Source organism: Leuciscus leuciscus, assembly GCF_965113295.1.
Source record: "Leuciscus leuciscus genome assembly, chromosome: 1".
In the NCBI taxonomy this organism is placed as follows: domain Eukaryota; kingdom Metazoa; phylum Chordata; class Actinopteri; order Cypriniformes; family Leuciscidae; genus Leuciscus; species Leuciscus leuciscus.
In genome coordinates this window covers 78,760,484-78,787,331 of record NC_138725.1, presented here as the reverse complement: position 1 = coordinate 78,787,331, position 26,848 = coordinate 78,760,484, and the positions used below count along the sequence as shown (strand labels likewise).

The 26,848-nt window shown below is 40.9% G+C and overlaps 2 long non-coding RNA genes across 3 annotated transcripts in view; both read left to right on the top strand.

The window, feature by feature from the left end:
- Window positions 1-26,848, top strand: part of LOC309512805 — a 159,193-nt gene that overhangs the window by 115,161 nt on the left and 17,184 nt on the right. The window lies entirely within an intron of this gene.
- On the top strand, window positions 90-25,143 carry LOC309513143. The gene is made up of 2 exons (XR_014211339.1): window positions 90-1,753; window positions 24,420-25,143. It is a non-coding gene; the product is annotated as an uncharacterized lncRNA (long non-coding RNA).

The window sequence follows — 26,848 nt, the reverse complement described above, 5'->3', positions numbered from 1 at the left end:
AATCATTCAAATGCATTTTTGTGTAAATTAACGCCTCATTGCATTTCTTTTTTTTCTTCTTTTTTACATCTATTTTTTACTTAAAAGCAGATTGTTTCCCTGGCAAAAAGCAGAATATGTAAGCGCCTGTGAGGATCCACTGCAGAGTGTCAGTCATCTTCTCTCCAGCAGATCTTCAGTGTTTCTGAGGACCAGCGGCTTCAGGAGTGTTTGATCTGAGCTGCCAGTGTTCCTCCAGGAGCAGGACTGATCTGATGATCGGATCTAGTGTTCTCTCTGTCCCTCAGCAGGAGTGAGCAGATCTGCTCTCGGAGGAGCCGGGTCGGTGCGGTGTAGGAGGAACCACCTCGATGGACACACACAGAAGCACACAGAAGCCTCCACCTCATCCAGCTCAACCAGCTCTGACCACACTGACAACACACACACAACCGGTGATCAGTCAGTGTCCAGACTACAGCCGCACAAACACACACAAGACTTTACAAAATATACAGAGTGAAAAAAGGGAGAGAACAAGTACGTACGTGTTGTTTGTGTAAAGACGTCAGCTTTTTTTATGAAACTGATGGGTGTGCAGTGGCTCACAGACAGTATAAGAGTTGATGATGATGATTTATGAATATCAGAAGAGGTTTGATAAAGGTCATGATGCCACAGAATACTAGCTGACAGATAGTTCTGCTCGACTCAGACGCTGCTTAACCAAGCAGACAACTGCCGAAAACACCCATTGCAATTACATTAGTTGGGAATTAAATGTTTAATAAAGTAACTAAAAGAAAGTTGTAAAGCTAGCATGACTGAGATCTGCAGATGACCAAGTGAAGCCTTTACACCTTATAGCCTGAACGGGTTTATCATTAATATAAGTATGCCAACATACATTTCAACAAATTTATACAATGATACACTTTTAAAGATTCTCAGTATAATTATATATATATATATATGATATGATGATTTATTATCAATGTTGGAAACAGCTGCCTAAAAAATTTGTTATAACCTGTGATACTTTTCTCAGGATTCACTGATGAATAAAAAGTTAAAAAGAACAGCATTTATTTAAAATAGTAAAGATTAAAATTGTTTAAAAGGACTTTGCTGGATAAAAGTACTCATTTTTTTCACAAAACTTTGAACGGTAGGCTGTTGTTAGAAAATATTTATATTTTAAATAAATGCTGTTCTTTTTAACTTTTTATTCATCAGTGAATCCTGAGAAAAGTATCACAGGTTATAACAAATATTAAGCAGCACAATTTTTTCCAACATTGATAATAAATCTGCATATTAGAATGATTTCTGAAGGATCATGTGACACTGAAGACTGGAGTAATGATGCTGAAAATTCAGGAATAAATTAAATTTGAAAGTATATTAAAATAGAAAACCATTATTTTAAATTGTAATAATATTTCACAATAGTACTGTTTTTTTCTGTACTCTTGATCAAATAAATGCAGCATTGATGAGCATAAGACACTTCTTTCAAATCCATTAATAATAGTAGCCTAATGCTTCCAAATTGCTGGTCGGTACTGTATATTTGAAACCAATCTGAGTTTTGTAGATGTAGTTCCGAGGTGTTTTATTGTGTCAGCGATGTGAGTAAGTGATGCTCTGCTGCCCTCTTGCGTTTGATACAAACTTTCAGCCTTAATGTAAAGTAAACATCTAACGAGAAAACTGGCAGAAACCGGCGGTGCTGTTTTACCTGGAGACAGTGAAGGAGAAGAAAAAAGAAAAAGTAAGCAAACCTTCGATTTTCTGTTAAAGTGCTGAGATGACATGCGTGCTCTGCACTATATTAGAGACTGGATGTTTTACGACAGTTGACAGGCTGTGCCAGACCATAATAAACATGACGTCATATCGCTTTTGAGTCTCGAACAGTGTCTGTTTGTCTTCCTGTGAAGGTAAATCTCTATAGAAATACATAAAATAATCATTAACTTTTCTGAAAAATCTCTAATATTGATTTTCCCTGTTACTCGGTGTGTAGATCTACATGTACGGTTTGAGACACTTAAGTGACAACGAGCAGGAAAGATCACAGAACACCACATTAACACCGTGAATTCAATAATCCATATTTTTACACCATAATCTGAATGTTAGATATAAAAATGTAACATTGAGAGGTATTTAATTAACATTGTGCAGATCTATCTATCTATCTATCTATCTATCTATCTATCTATCTATCTATCTATCTATCTATCTATCTATCGTCTGTTTGTCTGTCTATCTATCTATCTGTCTTTCTGTCTGTCTATCTATCTATTTGTCTGTCTGTCTGTCTATCTACCTGTCTGTCTTTCTGTCTATATATCTATTTGTCTGTCTGTCTGTCTGTCTGTCTGTCTGTCTGTCTACCTGTCTACCTGTCTGTCTTTCTGTCTATATATCTGTCTATCTGTCTGTCTGTCTATATATCTATCTATCTGTCTTTCTTTCTGTCTGTCTATCTATCTATCTATCTATCTGTCTTTCTGTCTGTCTATCTATCTATCTATCTATCTATCTATCTATCTGTCTTTCTGTCTATCTATCTATCTATCTATCTATCTATCTATCTATCTATCTATCTATCTATCTATCTGTCTTTCTGTCTATCTGTCTGTCTGTCTGTCTGTCATTCTGTCTGTCTGTCTATCTGTCGTCTGTCTGTCTATCTGTCTGTCTATCTGTCTGTCTGTCTTTCTGTCTATCTATCTATCTGTCTTTCTGTCTGTCTGTCTGTCTGTCTGTCTGTCAATCTATCTATCTGTCTTTCTGTCGTTCTATCTGTCTGTCTGTCTGTCTGTCTGTCTATCTATCTACCTGTCTGTCTTTCTGTCTATCTATCTATCTGTCTTTCTGTCTGTCTGTCTGTCTGTCTGTCTATCGTCTGTTTGTCTGTCTGTCTGTCTATCTATCTGTCTGTCTGTCGGTCTGTCTGTCTGTCTGTCTTTCTGTGTCTGTCTGTTGTAGCAACACTGGGTTGTACCTTAACAAATAGCTCAAATGATCTACAGGGAATTTTAATAATTAATCATGAATATGATTAATATTTTGCATATTACAGTTACCTTAATTTATCGAAGCTGAAACTAGATCGATATATGAATGATTACCATAACGGCTTATGGTTCGTCATTACTACATCAATAGTCTTATTTCAAATCGAAGTTATGGGATAACTTTTAATGGAATTAATTTAGTTATCAAACAATCTGTTTGTCCAGCAAACATTAAACGTAAGATTAACTTATCAACTTCTCAAAGAAAATTATCCTTCTTACAAACGCAAGAAAGAGTATTTTTTCTGGCCTTGAAAAAAAAACCCAACTCTCTGTGTTTATAAAATTAGGTTACTGAAATCGTAACAAGATAAAGCATGTAGCTTAAGATCGAAACATCTTCATTGACTTTGTTAAATGAGCATTGAGACAATCAGGAATATATGGAATTTAATAATTGAACTAATGAATACATAACTACGATTCACACAGAGTAAATATGTATGTATACACGTAAACAAATACAAGACTAAACGAATAACGAAAATGAGAGAGAGAGAGATCGGACAATGAGAGAGATGAGACCGGAAAATGAGAGAGATGAGAGAAAGTGAAACTAAACATGTGCGATCAAAGAAAGATCACAGTTACGCAAAATCACAGGCCAGGTAACCTTTGAGAGACAACAAGAAATCAGATTACATTAAAAGTTCAATAAACTTATCTTGCAAAATGGTTCTCTTTGTTGCTGAAGAACGCAGAGTCGTGCGTGTGTTTCCTTAGGAGCAGGGCGTGCTCTTTCGTGTCTTCCGGTGCGAGCAGACTCGCGCGAAGTTTAAAGGTTCACTGAACGTGGTTACCAAATAAGTGATTCAGAGTTAATCTCCCTTTGTGGAGGGAGAGGCGAATATGAAAATAAAACTTAGTAAAGAAAATAAAACGGAGATGAGGACTCCCTAAGGAGCCATGGAGCCAGGAATTCCCGTGCACGTCCTTAAGGAAGAGGAGCGCGGTCGCGGGCATTTCAAAGAGAGTCTTTTTCTTTGAGGTGAAGTTGCCTGCTGCGTTTGCTTCACTGAGTCCGAAGACGAAAATAAAGAAAAGACTTAAAGGGATAGTTCGCCCAAAAATGATATTTAAGCCATGATTTACTCACCCTCAAGCCGTTCGAGATGCATATGTCAATCTTTTTTCAGACGAACACATTTTCAGTTATTTTAGAAAATGTCTTAGATCTTTCAGTGGTTATAATGTGAAGCAATGGGGTCCAGCTGCTTCAAGTCCGAGAATGTGCATGCATCCTTCACAAAAATAATCCATCCGGCTCCAGGGGGATAAACGAAGGCCTTCTGAGGATAATCCGTGCGGTTTTGTCGTAAAAATATACATATTTAAAACTTTATAAACGAAAATAACTGGCTTCCGGTGGCGGTCGGCGCGCGTTCATGGAGATGGATGCTGGCGTATGACGTAGGACGTAGCGTAGGAAGCGTCGTGACGTAGAACGAACGTGACAGCGCAGCCAGAGAGCAGAGCAAAACAAAACTCTACGTTCGTTCTACGTCACGACGCTTCCTACGCTACGTCCTACGCCAGCATCCATCTCCATGAACGCGCGCCGACCGCCACCGGAAGCCAGTTATTTTCGTTTATAAAGTTTTAAATATGTATATTTTTACGACAAAACCGCACGGATTACCCTCAGAAGGCCTTCGTTTATCCCCCTGGAGCCGGATGGATTATTTTTGTGAAGGATGCATGCACATTCTCGGACTTGAAGCAGCTGGACCCCATTGCTTCACATTATAACCACTGAAAGATCTAAGACATTTTCTAAAATAACTGAAAATGTGTTCGTCTGAAAAAAGATTGACATATGCATCTCGAACGGCTTGAGGGTGAGTAAATCATGGCTTAAATATCATTTTTGGGCGAACTATCCCTTTAAAGAAAAATAAAAGAGAAACGGAGAACGCTCCCTAAAAGGGAGCCATGTATCTTCTCACTGAAGTAGGTTCGTCAAAAAGGAAAGAGAGCTTTCCGAAGGAGAGAGGGTTTTCCGAAAGAGAGAAGGGTTTTCCGAAAGAGAGAAGGGTTTTCCGAAAGAGAGAGAGCGAGAAACAGGCGAGTTCCGTCTTTTGAGGGAATCCCGTCCCCGCCCCTTTTTACGGGAAGGGCAAATCATCTGTCGAGATTTTTCGAGCGGGAAGATTCCTTTGTTTGTTTGGAACAGCCTCCTGGCTCGAATTCCAGCGGTGTTTGACTTAAGCCTTTCGGCTCCATAAATATGAAATGTGTAAAACAATGTACATTACTGCATTCTGTTATCGGAATTCGACTCCCTTAGATTGGGAGAAATACAGAGATATCAAACGTCACCTGAAGATTATAGTAATACAACGTTACATGAGATATGCAGAATTACACACATTTAAGGTTTCCTCACACGACTATCAAGCCCTGATATCGGCTACTATGACACAGGGAAATCAAATCCATGTTTATACATTTCTTAAGTGGCTATACCTATAGAAAATATATGATTGCAGGGTTTATTCCTCTTTCTTTGTCGGAATTCAAATGAGTTGTGTTCCCCTTGAAATTCCCGTTGGGGGTGGGTCATAAAGTTTATGACCTAGCAGAGGTAATGTTACAGGAATGTGATCCTGTTAGAGATTCATTCTTTAGAAATACACTTAAGATTCGAAGTTACACATTAGAAAACTACACCTCTATTATAAAGCAAACTAACCACACATGCCTAAAGGAATTGTACATATATTACAAGGGATATTTCTATCTTAAGTTCTAACACAAAGGGATGTTTGTGTGTGTGTGTGGGGGTGTGATGTCACGTAGCAGGAGAAAGTTTCGTTATCTCTTTGGTGCAGAGAGGAATGTTAGTTTCAGGTTCTGGAGTGTCTCTGAGGTGCGATTAGTGTGGTAAAAGTCCATTTGCTCCAGTCTCTCTGGAGCCAGCGTATGATTTGTATTTGGGAGTCAGGAGGTTACAAGCTTTAGTAAGCTTAGCAAAGAACGTTTTGGGAAGGAATGTGCTTAGAAAACACAGAGAGACCGAATTTGTTAATTCAGAATAAAATGAACGAATGATTCATAGCCCATATGCTACACTGTCTATCTATCTATCTATCTATCTATCTGTCTTTTATTTCTGTCTGTCTGTCTGTCTATCTATCTACTGTACCTATCTATCTGTGTATCTATCTGTCTTTCTGTCTGTCTGTCTATCTATCTCTCTGTCTTTCTGTCTGTCTATCTATCTGTCTGTCTGTCTGTCTTTCTATCTATCTATCTATCTATCTATCTATCTATCTATCTATCTATCTATCTATCTATCTGTCTGTCTGTCTGTCTGTCTTTCTGTCTGTCTGTCTGTCTATCTATCTGTCTGTCTGTATATCTGTCTGTCTGTCTGTCTATTGGTCTTTCTGTCTGTCTATCTATCTGTCTGTCTGTCTTGTCTGTATTTCTGTCTATCTTTCTGTCTGTCTGTCTATCTATCTATCTATCTGTCTTTCTATCTATCTCTCTGTCTGTCTGTCTGTCTGTCTGTCTATCTATCTACAGTATTTGTCTGTCTATCTATCTGTCTTTCTGTCTGTCTGTCTATCTATCTGTCTTTCTGTCTGTCTGTCTGTCTTTCTGTCTGTCTATCTATCTATATATCAGTCTGTCTGTCTGTCTATCTATATATCTGTCTGTCTGTCTATCTGTCTGTCTATCTATATATCTGTCTGTCTGTCTTTCTATCTATCTATCTATCTATCTGTCTGTCTGTCTGTCTGTCTGTCTGTCTGTCTTTCTGTCTGTCTATCTATATATCTGTCTGTCTGTCTGTCTGTCTGTCTGTCTGTCTGTCTGTCTATCTATCTATATATCTGTCTGTCTGTCTGTCTGTCTGTCTTTCTATCTATCTATTTATATATTTATATATCTTTATGTCTTTATGTCTGTCTGTCTGTCTGTCTGTCTATCTATATATCAGTCTGTCTGTCTGTCTATCTATATATCTGTCTGTCTATCTGTCTGTTTGTCTATCTGTCTGTCTGTCTTTCTATCTATCTGTCTGTCTGTCTATCTATTGTAACGTAAACGACTCGGGGTAAATGTGAATTAGCTCAAGAATATAGGGAATATTAATATTTATAACGCATGGTCATAATTCATAAGTCGCATGTACATTTATTTTATCAATTTTCGAGATTACCTTGTTCTGTACTGTCTGATCATTACAGTTAAGAAGGGGTATCCCTTTTAAACTCCACGAAAGTTTTATCTTCTGGCCGCGAATATCAAACTTTCTGAGTTTATGAATTAAAACTACTCAAGGTAGTCAATATCGAGCTTGTAGCTTAGATCTTGAAGTTTCATTGACTTTTATAAGGTGGGTTTTCAAACACAGAGACAATTAAAAGTATAAATGGGTTTATTAATAAAATGGCACACACTAGAGATTATATAAACTACAAACATAAACGTACGTAAAAATGCAAACAAACCAATAAACATTTAACCGAACACAAAAACATGAAATGAAAGAAAGAAAGATATAGAGGGAAGATAGAGGGTAACTTAGTCCACAGACCTAAGACCTAGACACCTGGAACAGCTTTTATAGGAATCAATATACTTGCGAGTGCTCTTTTTGGTCAGGCTGAAGCTGATGCAAGAAGCGAGGATGGTGTCCTGTTTCTGCTGCGTCTTCCGGTGTCGCGGGAAGCTTGAAAGGCTCACTGAATGTGATGTTACCGAGAAAGTTCAGATTCGTCTCCCGGGATGGGAGAGGCTGGAAATCTTAGTTGCAGAGACCGGCAGCTACGACTGGAACATGGGTTCGTTCGATGGAGAAGGCCAGGGCCTCCTTCAGATGTTCCTTGGAGAAGCGCTGCGCCGGGGAGGAGGGTCCAGAGAAGTTGGATGAGTTGGAAGCGGAAAGATGAGAGAGAAGAGATGAGAGGGCTTCTGACGTTTTATCAGACCTCTGTTTACGCCCCCTCTTGGAACGACAGCGAATCAGATTGTCTTTTCTGAAGCGGGAAAATTCTCTTTGTGTGAAGAAGAAAACGCCTACTTTCACCATATGTCTTATGAGAGAAAGAATTCATATTTCTTCTTAAGATTGTACACCTGGAACAATACATCTTACTGTAATACTATGTGCGGGACTGGTTGAATTAAAACAGGGCGGTCAGACAGATACCAAGAATTACAGGTAGATATTGGACACACATGACATTACGTTCATATGCCTCATTACACACAAATAAAGCTTGATTAAACACACAATAAAATTGTCAGTGTTTCCGTTATGGCAAATGACGACACTTTGAGAAACATAGGAATACGTATCAAACATTTAGTGGCTTGTTATGTGGAAGAGTATCTGTTTCCAAAGTTCCAGAGTGTGTGTGTGTGTGTGTGTGTGTGTTGTTCTGGAATGCCTTTGAGGCTTGGGTCGTAAAGTTTTATGGTCTGAGTTAGGGTTACAACAAGACACGACTGAGGAATTCCCTTCAATGAACATTTAGAATTCAAGATTTTACTCTAGCAAAACACACCTCTATTATAAGGCAAAGCTAATCACACACATCCATATCGGAAGGTATACATTCAAGAGCCATATTTCTACATGACGTTGCACTTTAGTGGCTTTCGTGTGTGTGTGTGTGTGTGTACGTGTGTGTGTGTTCTGGAATGTCACGAGTCTGTGAGGTTGTAGAAGTCGCAGGGAGTCCAGAGCTGAAATGGGGGTTTTAGAGGGGATTCTAAGAAAACAGGGTTTCCTTATGTGACTCAAATGTCCCTCGGGGGAGCCACAAAGATGCAATTTTGACCGTTCAAGCAGACTTGGAGATCAGGATTTACTAATTTGACCAGCATGTGACCGCATGTCATAGTCATTGTCGTTACATATCCCCCTTTTTGTTAGATAAAGACCTCGGAAGGACTTTATCGAACAACGAATTAGCGCAATGGTCGATGGCAAGCGGCTGATGACTGAGGACTCAGGTCAAATGAGGTTTAGGCGAGCCCCGGATCGGGACCCCCTTTTTGCGGTTCCATAGGAAACCACCAGACACGGCTTTGTGAGCTTTGCTGTGGCTGCTCACATTTGGTAGGGTCTGGTACAGGGTGAAAGCCAAGACGGGAGTCAGGGCGTGGTCGGTTGCTGTGGAGGTACACAGCGCAGCGTCAGCTGCGGTCCAGGTATGGACACAGGTGAGGTGTTCAGGCTGGGCGGTTGCCCATGCTTGGAGGGACTGTGTTGAGTGCGAGTCCTGCCTTGGTGTTCAGGACTCAGGGTTGCTCTCTCCGTGCGATGCCGGATGCCAGACCTGGTGAGTGTGGCTGCTTTCTCGCGAACCACTGCGGCCTGCATCCTGTTAGAGGCGATAGGGAGAGAGAGAGAGAGAAGGAGAAAAAAAAAAAAAATTCCAGCGATGGAGGTCCTTAGTTGGTTTAGGACAGTCTTTTTGGTTCGCTGAGGTTGGTATGCCACATGCTTTGATGTCCCATGCATGGCTTTTTGGCACATGTGGCGTCATTGTTACGCCTGCCCCCCCCCCTTGTGCTTTGTGGCTTTACGAGCTGTGGCGCTGTGATGGCAACAGGTGCACAATGCGTATTGAAGTCTTGTGAACGCAACATGTGCGTGGTGGCAGACAGCTGTCTGAGGCACTGGTTGTCAGTGAGCTCGGATGGCCTGCGAGGGTGGTGGAGGGGTTAGTGGTGGCATAGGAAAAGTCTGTTCATCAGAGGCCCGCATGACTTTCTTTGTACACAGCGGAGGTAGCGTTTTAGCGGCTCTGAGGCGTGCAGTGTAGTTGGTAAAGTTCGTTTGTGCTGTGTAATCACTGCAATGGTTAGGGTGGGTGGGTGGGTTGTCTGTATGTGGCGCAGACATTGGTTTGGTTACTCAACTGCAGGTCAGTCAGGACCTTGAAGCAGTAGGTGTCAGTGTTCGTTTTCTGTGTCTGTGTCAGACGTGGCTGCACTGTCTTCATCTGTGATGTAAGAAGACTCTGCCTCACCAGTGTTCTGGAGAGAGTGGTTACAGGTTCGACGGTCTGGGCTTGGAGTTCTGGACGCCGGGTGATGCTGGTTCCAGAATCTTTCCGAGCGGTCGGTCCGACGCTTTGGACGGGCACCGTCACAGTCGTGCCGCCACCTGCTGGCCTGGAACGGTGTTGATTCTCTGTGGTAAGGTCTGTGTGCCGACGAAGATCGTCCAGGGCATTTTGAAGTCTTTCAACTTCCTGTTGTAGCGTTGTGTCCGTCTCGTCCTCTTCCTCGGTCAGGAAGATTAGCTGGTCTAGCCGACTCTGTGTGTGGGCTCGGTCCTTCCGGGCTTCTGTGGCCTGGAGCTGTAGTGCGGCTGTCTTTTGCTGCAGGTCGGCGTTGCTCCTTTCGCTGTCCCGGGCCCTGGCGACGAGTTTGAGTGCGAGGTCTCCGAAGATTTTGGACAGCTGCTCGTGGCTGTATGTCTGGGCTGGATCATGGGGCTCGAACTGGCTCAGGTCTGTGTCCCGTTGCTCTTGGCTCGAGCGATGTGGGTCCTGGGGCAGCACGGTCTTTGTTATGTCCCTCAGCCATGCCTCAAGGTCGTCCCAGCGGACTGCAGGACAGGGTGAGCTCGACATCTCGGCTTACTGTGGTGAGAGAAGCACAGCACACACAAAAAGAGACACAATGCAAGTTTGTTTTAGGGTTAATGAGCTATACTCATACGGGCTATGCCGTTTATGAGAATTTCGGGGCTAACTGATGCCGACAGTTAGCTGAGCCAATTTCGTGGGTATGGATGAGACCCACAATAGAAATTTGGACAGGCGGTAGCCTGGGGGGGTCGTCTAGCGACGCCCGCTTTGATCGTCACTCTATTATTCAGCTTTTCCTGGGGTCTCTCTTAGGTTCTGTGTTTAAGTGAAATGAAAGGAACAAATCACACAGAGTGGAGAAAGAGACAAGGTTGAAGGTAGGGAAGATCAGAGGGAAACACAACACAAGGAAGTGAATTGGTCTGCAATGAAATGTCGCAAACAATAACACGGGGAGCGTTATTTAAGGAAAATAAATCAAATAAGATAAAAATAAAATAAAATAAAGAGGCCTAAGCCTTATTAACACTGCGAGAGTTCCTGATCGGGCCAGGAGATGCGTGGGTTATCGGGACAGGACCTCGAAAGAAGGTGTGTCTTAGAGAGAGAAAGGTGAGTCCAAGCACTAAAAATACACCCGAAGGAATAGCTAGTATTCTGTGGTTCCTAATAAGTGGATGGGTTCTATCAAATTTTAGTTTACCTGGGGTGAATAGAGGTCATCCAGGTGGAAACCAGCGGGCGCGGTCAGACCCTTTGACGGTTCCAACACCAGACAGAGCGCAGTGTCAGTAACGCCGGACAGATGATCCCCGCCCACCGGAAACCACCAGGGATGACTTTCGGATCACCACAGTGCACTGACTGAGTCCTGCCAATAGATACCCAATGAGGGATTAAAATGTTAGACTTAAAGTAAATTAAGGCTTTCTGGTTTCATCAAATTGAGTAAATATGTATGCAGGAGTCAGAGGCAAAGGCTTTACCAAAATAATGATACAACAAAAAGGAAATTACGATAATTGGTTGTAATTATCAGAATAACCTACCCCCCGCCCTTGGAGAGACTGGAGAAAGAGGGAAGAGAAAAATAATTATCAATGAAATAAAATTTGAATAAACAACACAGGTTTGAGACGCAGGCAGAGGAAAAGGCCCCGGCAGTGGGTTTGTGCCACAAGGGTGAGGGCCGTGTTTCCTCTCAGTGGTCCACCTGGTTGAATAGACACAATTTGAAAAATGCAAACTTGTTTAAATTAAAATTCAAATAAGCATGCAAGGAGAGGTCCAAAATAATAATAATAAGGAAGGAAAGAAAATTAGAATGATAACAGTGATGTATCAATACTAAAAATAATCAAAACTGAAATTCGGAATGACTTCCTATAATCCTTACAATAACACTGAGGTTATTAGTATGGGTCATAAAAATAATCAAACGAAAAGGGGAGCAAGGAGACACTTCAATTGCAGACTGGGGGTTAAACAGATATTGATAAGTCGACCCAAGATCGCCACACGGTGGCGTGCTTCTTCCTAGGTGGACCTATCAATGAACTGAGTGAATCAAATCTAAGTTTTTAATTCGAAAAGTTTTCCTTTTTTTTTTCGAACTTAACTTAAAGTGTGACCGTCAAAAACAGAAAAAGGAATTGTCTAACTCCAAATAATATCAGCATAAGCTAAGCTTGAATGCAGTTAAGTATTTGAGAGAGAAAAATGAATGCAGAGAGAAAAAGAAATTGAAAGCAAGTATTATCTTAGAACGCCACGAGATGGCGTAGTTGCGCTCGCGCAGGCTGACGTCAGTGGGAGGCGACGCTCACGCAGGATGACGTCGGTTGGGGGCGCGTAATTTGAGAACTGCCCCAGACTTAGAGGCTGCCCTCTAGTGTCGGTCAGTGGCGTAATTCAGCAGATTTTTTTTTTTTGGAATCACGTGGTGTTTTGCGCTTCTGTTGCATGCGGAAGACTGACGCGAGTTTCACAACATGTGACTAACAGGAATTACACATTATGCATTACACATTGAGACGGTTTTAGAATAAGAACAGGGATTATCATCTTTTCTTAATTCATAAAACTGGTCTCCAATTTACACATTATATATTATACACATGAGACGGTTTAAAGAAGGAGAACAGGGATTATCATCCGTTTTCTTAATTCATAAAACTGGTCTCCAATTACATATTATACATATAAAACGGTTTACATAACAACAGGTATTAAAACTTCGTGTTTTAATCACTAGAAACTGTGAGCAAACAGGCGTTGAACATCAATTTACTTAAGCTGTGAGCACACCAGGCATCAGAACAGCTGTGAGCAGGACTTATCATCTGCTCATCTCCCATAAGCATTAATCAAAATAGCACTTTTATGATTTTTGCGTAGGTTTACGAAATTGGATCGCGAGGCCAATTTCTGACCAGGAGTTATCGTTAACGTATTGTATATCATAAGGCCTATTACGACTGAAAACTATCAGATTTACGTCTTCGTCCTAAAAGAGATCCTTCGTCTTCATTTAGTCGGTTTAAATCATGTTACATGTATCAACTGCAAAGAGTTTTGCTTCGTCTTTACAGAGACAGATGTAATGTCATGGACTGCAGTTTTAGCAGAGCTGGGCTGGCTTTGTGCCCGCGATCAGCTGGGTGAGTTCGCCTTGGCGACTTATCTCACACTTCAAAACGCGCGTACAATTATTAAATAGCCATAATACACATTCAACTGAAACTGAATTTGTCCACCAAACAAAGTTTGAAACTGCCCGCATTCTCCACCATAATAATGTAACGTAAACGACTCGGGGTAAATGTGAATTAGCTCAAGAATATAGGGAATATTAATATTTATAACGCATGGTCATAATTCATAAGTCGCATGTACATTTATTTTATCAATTTTCGAGATTACCTTGTTCTGTACTGTCTGATCATTACAGTTAAGAAGGGGTATCCCTTTTAAACTCCACGAAAGTTTTATCTTCTGGCCGCGAATATCAAACTTTCTGAGTTTATGAATTAAAACTACTCAAGGTAGTCAATATCGAGCTTGTAGCTTAGATCTTGAAGTTTCATTGACTTTTATAAGGTGGGTTTTCAAACACAGAGACAATTAAAAGTATAAATGGGTTTATTAATAAAATGGCACACACTAGAGATTATATAAACTACAAACATAAACGTACGTAAAAATGCAAACAAACCAATAAACATTTAACCGAACACAAAAACATGAAATGAAAGAAAGAAAGATATAGAGGGAAGATAGAGGGTAACTTAGTCCACAGACCTAAGACCTAGACACCTGGAACAGCTTTTATAGGAATCAATATACTTGCGAGTGCTCTTTTTGGTCAGGCTGAAGCTGATGCAAGAAGCGAGGATGGTGTCCTGTTTCTGCTGCGTCTTCCGGTGTCGCGGGAAGCTTGAAAGGCTCACTGAATGTGATGTTACCGAGAAAGTTCAGATTCGTCTCCCGGGATGGGAGAGGCTGGAAATCTTAGTTGCAGAGACCGGCAGCTACGACTGGAACATGGGTTCGTTCGATGGAGAAGGCCAGGGCCTCCTTCAGATGTTCCTTGGAGAAGCGCTGCGCCGGGGAGGAGGGTCCAGAGAAGTTGGATGAGTTGGAAGCGGAAAGATGAGAGAGAAGAGATGAGAGGGCTTCTGACGTTTTATCAGACCTCTGTTTACGCCCCCTCTTGGAACGACAGCGAATCAGATTGTCTTTTCTGAAGCGGGAAAATTCTCTTTGTGTGAAGAAGAAAACGCCTACTTTCACCATATGTCTTATGAGAGAAAGAATTCATATTTCTTCTTAAGATTGTACACCTGGAACAATACATCTTACTGTAATACTATGTGCGGGACTGGTTGAATTAAAACAGGGCGGTCAGACAGATACCAAGAATTACAGGTAGATATTGGACACACATGACATTACGTTCATATGCCTCATTACACACAAATAAAGCTTGATTAAACACACAATAAAATTGTCAGTGTTTCCGTTATGGCAAATGACGACACTTTGAGAAACATAGGAATACGTATCAAACATTTAGTGGCTTGTTATGTGGAAGAGTATCTGTTTCCAAAGTTCCAGAGTGTGTGTGTGTGTGTGTGTGTGTGTTGTTCTGGAATGCCTTTGAGGCTTGGGTCGTAAAGTTTTATGGTCTGAGTTAGGGTTACAACAAGACACGACTGAGGAATTCCCTTCAATGAACATTTAGAATTCAAGATTTTACTCTAGCAAAACACACCTCTATTATAAGGCAAAGCTAATCACACACATCCATATCGGAAGGTATACATTCAAGAGCCATATTTCTACATGACGTTGCACTTTAGTGGCTTTCGTGTGTGTGTGTGTGTGTGTACGTGTGTGTGTGTTCTGGAATGTCACGAGTCTGTGAGGTTGTAGAAGTCGCAGGGAGTCCAGAGCTGAAATGGGGGTTTTAGAGGGGATTCTAAGAAAACAGGGTTTCCTTATGTGACTCAAATGTCCCTCGGGGGAGCCACAAAGATGCAATTTTGACCGTTCAAGCAGACTTGGAGATCAGGATTTACTAATTTGACCAGCATGTGACCGCATGTCATAGTCATTGTCGTTACATATCCCCCTTTTTGTTAGATAAAGACCTCGGAAGGACTTTATCGAACAACGAATTAGCGCAATGGTCGATGGCAAGCGGCTGATGACTGAGGACTCAGGTCAAATGAGGTTTAGGCGAGCCCCGGATCGGGACCCCCTTTTTGCGGTTCCATAGGAAACCACCAGACACGGCTTTGTGAGCTTTGCTGTGGCTGCTCACATTTGGTAGGGTCTGGTACAGGGTGAAAGCCAAGACGGGAGTCAGGGCGTGGTCGGTTGCTGTGGAGGTACACAGCGCAGCGTCAGCTGCGGTCCAGGTATGGACACAGGTGAGGTGTTCAGGCTGGGCGGTTGCCCATGCTTGGAGGGACTGTGTTGAGTGCGAGTCCTGCCTTGGTGTTCAGGACTCAGGGTTGCTCTCTCCGTGCGATGCCGGATGCCAGACCTGGTGAGTGTGGCTGCTTTCTCGCGAACCACTGCGGCCTGCATCCTGTTAGAGGCGATAGGGAGAGAGAGAGAGAGAAGGAGAAAAAAAAAAAAAATTCCAGCGATGGAGGTCCTTAGTTGGTTTAGGACAGTCTTTTTGGTTCGCTGAGGTTGGTATGCCACATGCTTTGATGTCCCATGCATGGCTTTTTGGCACATGTGGCGTCATTGTTACGCCTGCCCCCCCCCCTTGTGCTTTGTGGCTTTACGAGCTGTGGCGCTGTGATGGCAACAGGTGCACAATGCGTATTGAAGTCTTGTGAACGCAACATGTGCGTGGTGGCAGACAGCTGTCTGAGGCACTGGTTGTCAGTGAGCTCGGATGGCCTGCGAGGGTGGTGGAGGGGTTAGTGGTGGCATAGGAAAAGTCTGTTCATCAGAGGCCCGCATGACTTTCTTTGTACACAGCGGAGGTAGCGTTTTAGCGGCTCTGAGGCGTGCAGTGTAGTTGGTAAAGTTCGTTTGTGCTGTGTAATCACTGCAATGGTTAGGGTGGGTGGGTGGGTTGTCTGTATGTGGCGCAGACATTGGTTTGGTTACTCAACTGCAGGTCAGTCAGGACCTTGAAGCAGTAGGTGTCAGTGTTCGTTTTCTGTGTCTGTGTCAGACGTGGCTGCACTGTCTTCATCTGTGATGTAAGAAGACTCTGCCTCACCAGTGTTCTGGAGAGAGTGGTTACAGGTTCGACGGTCTGGGCTTGGAGTTCTGGACGCCGGGTGATGCTGGTTCCAGAATCTTTCCGAGCGGTCGGTCCGACGCTTTGGACGGGCACCGTCACAGTCGTGCCGCCACCTGCTGGCCTGGAACGGTGTTGATTCTCTGTGGTAAGGTCTGTGTGCCGACGAAGATCGTCCAGGGCATTTTGAAGTCTTTCAACTTCCTGTTGTAGCGTTGTGTCCGTCTCGTCCTCTTCCTCGGTCAGGAAGATTAGCTGGTCTAGCCGACTCTGTGTGTGGGCTCGGTCCTTCCGGGCTTCTGTGGCCTGGAGCTGTAGTGCGGCTGTCTTTTGCTGCAGGTCGGCGTTGCTCCTTTCGCTGTCCCGGGCCCTGGCGACGAGTTTGAGTGCGAGGTCTCCGAAGATTTTGGACAGCTGCTCGTGGCTGTATGTCTGGGCTGGATCATGGGGCTCGAACTGGCTCAGGTCTGTGTCCCGTTGCTCTTGGCTCGAGCGATGTGGGTCCTGGGGCAGCACGGTCTTTGTTATGTCCCTCAGCCATGCCTCAAGGTCGTCCCAGCGGACTGCAGGACAGGGTGAGCTCGACATCTCGGCTTACTGTGGTGAGAGAAGCACAGCACACACAAAAAGAGACACAATGCAAGTTTGTTTTAGGGTTAATGAGCTATACTCATACGGGCTATGCCGTTTATGAGAATTTCGGGGCTAACTGATGCCGACAGTTAGCTGAGCCAATTTCGTGGGTATGGATGAGACCCACAATAGAAATTTGGACAGGCGGTAGCCTGGGGGGGTCGTCTAGCGACGCCCGCTTTGATCGTCACTCTATTATTCAGCTTTTCCTGGGGTCTCTCTTAGGTTCTGTGTTTAAGTGAAATGAAAGGAACAAATCACACAGAGTGGAGAAAGAGACAAGGTTGAAGGTAGGGAAGATCAGAGGGAAACACAACACAAGGAAGTGAATTGGTCTGCAATGAAATGTCGCAAACAATAACACGGGGAGCGTTATTTAAGGAAAATAAATCAAATAAGATAAAAATAAAATAAAATAAAGAGGCCTAAGCCTTATTAACACTGCGAGAGTTCCTGATCGGGCCAGGAGATGCGTGGGTTATCGGGACAGGACCTCGAAAGAAGGTGTGTCTTAGAGAGAGAAAGGTGAGTCCAAGCACTAAAAATACACCCGAAGGAATAGCTAGTATTCTGTGGTTCCTAATAAGTGGATGGGTTCTATCAAATTTTAGTTTACCTGGGGTGAATAGAGGTCATCCAGGTGGAAACCAGCGGGCGCGGTCAGACCCTTTGACGGTTCCAACACCAGACAGAGCGCAGTGTCAGTAACGCCGGACAGATGATCCCCGCCCACCGGAAACCACCAGGGATGACTTTCGGATCACCACAGTGCACTGACTGAGTCCTGCCAATAGATACCCAATGAGGGATTAAAATGTTAGACTTAAAGTAAATTAAGGCTTTCTGGTTTCATCAAATTGAGTAAATATGTATGCAGGAGTCAGAGGCAAAGGCTTTACCAAAATAATGATACAACAAAAAGGAAATTACGATAATTGGTTGTAATTATCAGAATAACCTACCCCCCGCCCTTGGAGAGACTGGAGAAAGAGGGAAGAGAAAAATAATTATCAATGAAATAAAATTTGAATAAACAACACAGGTTTGAGACGCAGGCAGAGGAAAAGGCCCCGGCAGTGGGTTTGTGCCACAAGGGTGAGGGCCGTGTTTCCTCTCAGTGGTCCACCTGGTTGAATAGACACAATTTGAAAAATGCAAACTTGTTTAAATTAAAATTCAAATAAGCATGCAAGGAGAGGTCCAAAATAATAATAATAAGGAAGGAAAGAAAATTAGAATGATAACAGTGATGTATCAATACTAAAAATAATCAAAACTGAAATTCGGAATGACTTCCTATAATCCTTACAATAACACTGAGGTTATTAGTATGGGTCATAAAAATAATCAAACGAAAAGGGGAGCAAGGAGACACTTCAATTGCAGACTGGGGGTTAAACAGATATTGATAAGTCGACCCAAGATCGCCACACGGTGGCGTGCTTCTTCCTAGGTGGACCTATCAATGAACTGAGTGAATCAAATCTAAGTTTTTAATTCGAAAAGTTTTCCTTTTTTTTTTCGAACTTAACTTAAAGTGTGACCGTCAAAAACAGAAAAAGGAATTGTCTAACTCCAAATAATATCAGCATAAGCTAAGCTTGAATGCAGTTAAGTATTTGAGAGAGAAAAATGAATGCAGAGAGAAAAAGAAATTGAAAGCAAGTATTATCTTAGAACGCCACGAGATGGCGTAGTTGCGCTCGCGCAGGCTGACGTCAGTGGGAGGCGACGCTCACGCAGGATGACGTCGGTTGGGGGCGCGTAATTTGAGAACTGCCCCAGACTTAGAGGCTGCCCTCTAGTGTCGGTCAGTGGCGTAATTCAGCAGATTTTTTTTTTTTGGAATCACGTGGTGTTTTGCGCTTCTGTTGCATGCGGAAGACTGACGCGAGTTTCACAACATGTGACTAACAGGAATTACACATTATGCATTACACATTGAGACGGTTTTAGAATAAGAACAGGGATTATCATCTTTTCTTAATTCATAAAACTGGTCTCCAATTTACACATTATATATTATACACATGAGACGGTTTAAAGAAGGAGAACAGGGATTATCATCCGTTTTCTTAATTCATAAAACTGGTCTCCAATTACATATTATACATATAAAACGGTTTACATAACAACAGGTATTAAAACTTCGTGTTTTAATCACTAGAAACTGTGAGCAAACAGGCGTTGAACATCAATTTACTTAAGCTGTGAGCACACCAGGCATCAGAACAGCTGTGAGCAGGACTTATCATCTGCTCATCTCCCATAAGCATTAATCAAAATAGCACTTTTATGATTTTTGCGTAGGTTTACGAAATTGGATCGCGAGGCCAATTTCTGACCAGGAGTTATCGTTAACGTATTGTATATCATAAGGCCTATTACGACTGAAAACTATCAGATTTACGTCTTCGTCCTAAAAGAGATCCTTCGTCTTCATTTAGTCGGTTTAAATCATGTTACATGTATCAACTGCAAAGAGTTTTGCTTCGTCTTTACAGAGACAGATGTAATGTCATGGACTGCAGTTTTAGCAGAGCTGGGCTGGCTTTGTGCCCGCGATCAGCTGGGTGAGTTCGCCTTGGCGACTTATCTCACACTTCAAAACGCGCGTACAATTATTAAATAGCCATAATACACATTCAACTGAAACTGAATTTGTCCACCAAACAAAGTTTGAAACTGCCCGCATTCTCCACCATAATAATGTAACGTAAACGACTCGGGGTAAATGTGAATTAGCTCAAGAATATAGGGAATATTAATATTTATAACGCATGGTCATAATTCATAAGTCGCATGTACATTTATTTTATCAATTTTCGAGATTACCTTGTTCTGTACTGTCTGATCATTACAGTTAAGAAGGGGTATCCCTTTTAAACTCCACGAAAGTTTTATCTTCTGGCCGCGAATATCAAACTTTCTGAGTTTATGAATTAAAACTACTCAAGGTAGTCAATATCGAGCTTGTAGCTTAGATCTTGAAGTTTCATTGACTTTTATAAGGTGGGTTTTCAAACACAGAGACAATTAAAAGTATAAATGGGTTTATTAATAAAATGGCACACACTAGAGATTATATAAACTACAAACATAAACGTACGTAAAAATGCAAACAAACCAATAAACATTTAACCGAACACAAAAACATGAAATGAAAGAAAGAAAGATATAGAGGGAAGATAGAGGGTAACTTAGTCCACAGACCTAAGACCTAGACACCTGGAACAGCTTTTATAGGAATCAATATACTTGCGAGTGCTCTTTTTGGTCAGGCTGAAGCTGATGCAAGAAGCGAGGATGGTGTCCTGTTTCTGCTGCGTCTTCCGGTGTCGCGGGAAGCTTGAAAGGCTCACTGAATGTGATGTTACCGAGAAAGTTCAGATTCGTCTCCCGGGATGGGAGAGGCTGGAAATCTTAGTTGCAGAGACCGGCAGCTACGACTGGAACATGGGTTCGTTCGATGGAGAAGGCCAGGGCCTCCTTCAGATGTTCCTTGGAGAAGCGCTGCGCCGGGGAGGAGGGTCCAGAGAAGTTGGATGAGTTGGAAGCGGAAAGATGAGAGAGAAGAGATGAGAGGGCTTCTGACGTTTTATCAGACCTCTGTTTACGCCCCCTCTTGGAACGACAGCGAATCAGATTGTCTTTTCTGAAGCGGGAAAATTCTCTTTGTGTGAAGAAGAAAACGCCTACTTTCACCATATGTCTTATGAGAGAAAGAATTCATATTTCTTCTTAAGATTGTACACCTGGAACAATACATCTTACTGTAATACTATGTGCGGGACTGGTTGAATTAAAACAGGGCGGTCAGACAGATACCAAGAATTACAGGTAGATATTGGACACACATGACATTACGTTCATATGCCTCATTACACACAAATAAAGCTTGATTAAACACACAATAAAATTGTCAGTGTTTCCGTTATGGCAAATGACGACACTTTGAGAAACATAGGAATACGTATCAAACATTTAGTGGCTTGTTATGTGGAAGAGTATCTGTTTCCAAAGTTCCAGAGTGTGTGTGTGTGTGTGTGTGTGTGTTGTTCTGGAATGCCTTTGAGGCTTGGGTCGTAAAGTTTTATGGTCTGAGTTAGGGTTACAACAAGACACGACTGAGGAATTCCCTTCAATGAACATTTAGAATTCAAGATTTTACTCTAGCAAAACACACCTCTATTATAAGGCAAAGCTAATCACACACATCCATATCGGAAGGTATACATTCAAGAGCCATATTTCTACATGACGTTGCACTTTAGTGGCTTTCGTGTGTGTGTGTGTGTGTGTACGTGTGTGTGTGTTCTGGAATGTCACGAGTCTGTGAGGTTGTAGAAGTCGCAGGGAGTCCAGAGCTGAAATGGGGGTTTTAGAGGGGATTCTAAGAAAACAGGGTTTCCTTATGTGACTCAAATGTCCCTCGGGGGAGCCACAAAGATGCAATTTTGACCGTTCAAGCAGACTTGGAGATCAGGATTTACTAATTTGACCAGCATGTGACCGCATGTCATAGTCATTGTCGTTACTATCTTTCTGTCTGTCTATCTATCTGTCTTTCTGTCTTTCTTTCTGTTTGTCTATCTTTCTGTCTTTCTATCTTTCTGTCTGTCTGTCTATCTGTCTGTCTTTCTGTCTGTCTATCTATCTATCTGTCTTTCTGTCTGTCTTTCTTTCTGTCTGTCTATCTGTATGTCTTTCTGTCTGTCTATCTATCGATCTATCTATCTATCTATCTATGTGTGAAAGAGAGAGATGATCTGTCAAGCTTTTGCAATCACAGCATGTGATTGCTACAAAGTGATAGTCTTTCAGGCTTTTGATTTTTTTTTTATATACTGTATAACAACATAAACATAGCTTATGGAACAAAGCAATGGGATTGAACATTTCCTTAATTCTTGGTGTTCTCCTCCGTCACCCACTGTGGCGGCCAAGTTTTCCCACTGTAATAAAAAGAGATTGTTATTAATTTAGGTCTTTACATCAGCCATGAATTAAATTCAAAACAAACATGACAAGGTTAAGGGCAATGAGGAACAGCAAGCCACCCCTTCATTCAGTAGGTTTATAAACTTTCAGTAATCTGATAACAGTCAATTACCTGCCTATGGTAATATTTTGGTTAAGGTTTGAATATGCATTACCTACGGTGTAGCCATTTATTTGAAATCATATACCTCTGCTCTGAAGGTATCCATTGTAAAAGACCTCTGCAATTTGCTGCACAATAATAGTCTTGAAAATTTGGTCATGAAAGACCTCCCAAGTCTTTGGACTTTTGTAAATGCCTTTAACCAATGTGTGTTACTTTAGCATCCCAATGTCAACATCTAATCAAAATTCAATGTAAAGAAAAAGGAAATCCTTGCTCAGAATAAATCGGTGATTATGTCCAATAGGGCAGCACGATACTGGGAAAATGTGCGATATGCGATGTTGTTGAGTATTGCGATAACAATGTTTCTTGCTATATAACATTTCCCTAGATAAATGCTATTTTTATTAAGTTTTTTTTATCATTTATATATGTAATGATCATACTAAAATAAACAGGTAGGCTAATAGATATTCTTCTGATCTTCAGAAGAATATCTCAGTTTTTTCATAAGGAGTTAACATTACACATGCAACACTTTGATTAATGGTTGTCTGTGAGACTCTGTTATTGTTACTTGGCATTACGTTAGCAGTTTTGGTAGATTTGGGCTTACACTTTTTGAAGTCTTCATATAGCTCCCTGAGGTTGCGTTCCAGATGACTGTGGAGATTAATTTCCTCTCGACGTGGCCAAACTTTTTCGGCACGACTTAGTGACACCGTCACTTATGTTCACATATCGCGTTTTTTGCACGTGCAAATTCGTTATTTCAAATGCAGGCGCGCGGTAAAATTTTTCCAGGCCCGCCTAGGCTCAGACTAAATGCTTGGGGTTTCGAGTCTGACGACAACACAAGGGCGTGGTTTGTTCGCAAGGTCATGGAGCATGCGCAGTTTACTTGCTCCGTGAATACCGCAAACTTAAAACATTAATTAGTTGTAAATTAGTTGTAAAAGCATCATGATCGCGCAGAAGCCCTCGTTGCTTAAGTTTAATTTTCACTCAGTTCAAGCACGAATGATATCATAATGTTAAACGTAAAAAAAAAAAACGTTTTTAAACTTTTAAACGTTGTTTTTTTTCGCGTATTGGCAATAATGTAACTAAGGTCAAAATACCTGACACTGTTGCTTGGTGTCAAGGGCCACGTTGTATACATATGTTTTATTATGTTTCTCACACGCACACGCACACACACACACACACACACACACACACACACAGCCATTCAAAAGTTTTGGGATCGGTAAGATTTGTAATCATTCTAATGCTAATTTGATGCTCAAAAACATTACTTATTATCAATCTTGAAAACTGTTGTTTACGATTTATTTATTTTTATTGATGAATAGAAAGTTAAATTTAATTTATTTGAAATAGAATCTTTTGTAACATTATAAATGTCTTTACTGTAACTTTTGATAATTTTAATGCATCCTTGCTGAATAAAAGTATTGAACTATTTTATTTACTCACCTTCAGGTTGTTCTAAACTTGTTCTTCTTCTGTTTAACAAGAATGTTGGTAGCCATTGACTTTAACACAGCTGTGTTTGTAATTTGAGATGAAATTACAGTGTAATTTGAGATGAAATTATATTTCACTGGTGTGATGTCAGACCTATTTTAGTGATATTGTAATAACATTAGTAATAAATCTTAACTATATTAACATTGTATTCCCGTTTAGCTACATTAAAAGTACTGTTCATGCAAAAGTAAAGTTTCTAGAGAACAGTTTAAAAATAGACTCAATCACATCTGTTGGCTTAGATAAAAACATACAAAAACACCTGTCATTACCAGGTTAGGTGTACAAAGCAAGGACGCATTTTTTAACTGAATTGCACACAAACTATTTATTTACAATATGCAAGGGAACCAACATATTTAAGGGAAAAATATGTTTACAATAAATAAATAAATAAGAAAATATACGATTTACAAAAAAATTGTGCTGGGCAATAAATAATCGCATCCGAAATAATGTGTGCACTGTGTATAATTATTTTGTATATATAAATACACACACATGCATATATTTAAGAAAAGTGTTATTTATAAAATATTTATATTTACCGGTATATATAATATAAATCACTGATTCTTGAGAGTCGGGACAAAACACGTTTTAAAAAACTTTTTTTTTAAATACACACTATATCAATTAGAGTTATATGTTTCTGCAGAGAAAGGTCTTAGCTATTTAACCATGTAAAGGAACAGGTTCTAAATAAAAACACATTTTTAACAAATAAACATGTTTCCCTTCATCACCTGCAGCTCAACCTGGCAAAGACTGAGCTTCTCGTCCTCCCTGCCAATCCGTCTCTACAGCACGACTTCACCATCCAGCTAGAATCATCATTAATCACCCCATCAAGGTCGGTCAGAAATCTTGGAGTAACGTTTGATGACCAGCTGACCTTCACAGACCACATTTCAAAGACAGCTCGATCTTGCAGGTTTGCACTGCACAACATCAGGAAGATCCGGCCTTTCCTAACTGAGCATGCAACACAACTTCTCGTCCAGGCCCTGGTCATCTCTAGGCTTGACTACTGCAATGCCCTTCTGGCTGGACTTCCAGCATGTGCAACCAAACCCCTACAGATGATCCAGAATGCTGCAGCTCGTCTTGTCTTCAACGAGCCCAAAAGGGCCCACGTCACTTCTCTGTTCATCTCTCTGCACTGGCTACCTCTCGCTGCTCGCATCAAGTTCAAGGCATTGACGCTTGCTTACAGATCCATCACAGGCTCAGCTCCCTCCTACTTTCACTCACTCCTACGAGTCTACATCCCTACCAGACACCTACGATCGGTCAACGAGCGACGTCTCGTGGTTCCATCACAGAAAGCCACAAAATCACTTTCCAGAACATTCTCATTCACAGTTCCATGCTGGTGGAACGCTCTCCCCACCCTCATCCGGAATGCAGAATCCCTGACAACATTCAAAAAACAGCTAAAAACCCATCTCTTCGGTGAGCACTTAACCTCATAAATTTTTTTTTAAAAAAATGTTTTTTCCTTTGAAACATCACTTATCAGGCTTATACTACTCTGAATAATACCTGAACTTCGTATTTTGAGCACTTCTTGTGTTGTTGTTGTTTTTTGCCTCTTTATGATGACTCGCTTATATTAGTCCTAATTTGTAAGTCGCTTTGGATAAAGGCGTCTGCTAAATGACTAAATTTAAATGTAAATGTAAACTGGATTTGTGTCAACTCCGTCAGACACACTAAAAAGTATACAATTTTAATTCTTCAAATCCAACAAGAATCTAAAGTTCTGAAGTATATTGTAATAGTGTTTAGTTACTCTGATATGTAAAAAAACTATTCTGAAAACTCAGATTTCTAAATATTTGCATTTTCAAACTTTGATTTTAATTTCAATATTGTAAAAACAAATTCCTTAAATAAATAAAACATAAGAGGATGTAGATCAAATGGTCCTTTATTACAAAAACAACATAAACTGAAGGAAGAATATTTTTTTTCCCCAAAAAATTTACAAAAACATACAAACATCCAACGCTGTTGACGAAAAACTGACGGTGTTGACGGAAAAACTGACAGTGTTGACGGAAAAACTGACGGTGTTGACGGAAAATGTTTGAATGCTTTACCTCAGATTTGTGAAGTGTTCACCTGTTTGTCATGATATGTTCTGACAATAAAGAGTAGTTTAAAACCACAATTAACGCTCTGTTTTCTACAACTTTCACTTAGGAGCAAAAATCTGCCTTTAAACTTGAAAGACATTTATCGTGATAATTATCGATATCGACTGATATAAAAAAAAATTTTTATAATTTTTTTGGGCCATATCGCCCAGCCCTACACTGGCTTCTCATTTCTCTATCTCTGTCTCTACATATATAAATATATATATTAAAGTGCTGGCAAAGTTACACGTTACACAATAATAAGTAGACCACTGCCTGCCCATTATCTACAAGTCAGATACGTATGGTTAAATAATGTAATGCATGCTATGTATGTGCATTTATGTGTAAATAAAACCCTGAAATAACAGTTTAACCCTTCACTATATTCACAAATAATATTATATTCGCACATTAAGAGGTTATTGGTGGATTTGTCAACTCCGTCAGCTTACAGGTCAACTCCGTCAGACATAGAACCTGACGGAGTTGACGTCTGACGGAGTTGACGTAAGGGCATGTATTTTCCTGCCAAAACATGTATTGTACACTGCAGCTAGGTAGTTTATCCTCAGTTGCTAGATGTCCCAATAACCTCACTAAAATGCTTAAATTCAATCCACTATGGTTTAAAAAAAAGTATCTTAACAGAAAGATGGTATTGACATGGTGCAGCTGTGACCATAGGAATATTGACATTGTTTGTCTAAAATATAAAAAAATGTAAAATGTACCAGAGAATGTGTGGTAGTGCTGCATTCACCACAGGCAGGGAGATGAAAAGGGGTCCTCAGGGATATAGCTGACCATGCTATTTCCTGATTTAAAGAGCTTTATGAAAAAATCTGACGGAGTTGACAGAAACTGAGGACACAACTTTAATAGGCAGATTTTTATAGAAAATATTGTTTGATGTTCACTCCATGCATTGTTTTTTATATTTATACCCCTTATTTTTTATTTGATATATATGTTTTCATAATTGTAGAGCTTTTTAAAAGTTTTTTGGGATGGTTAATATTGTGACCTCTTGCTGA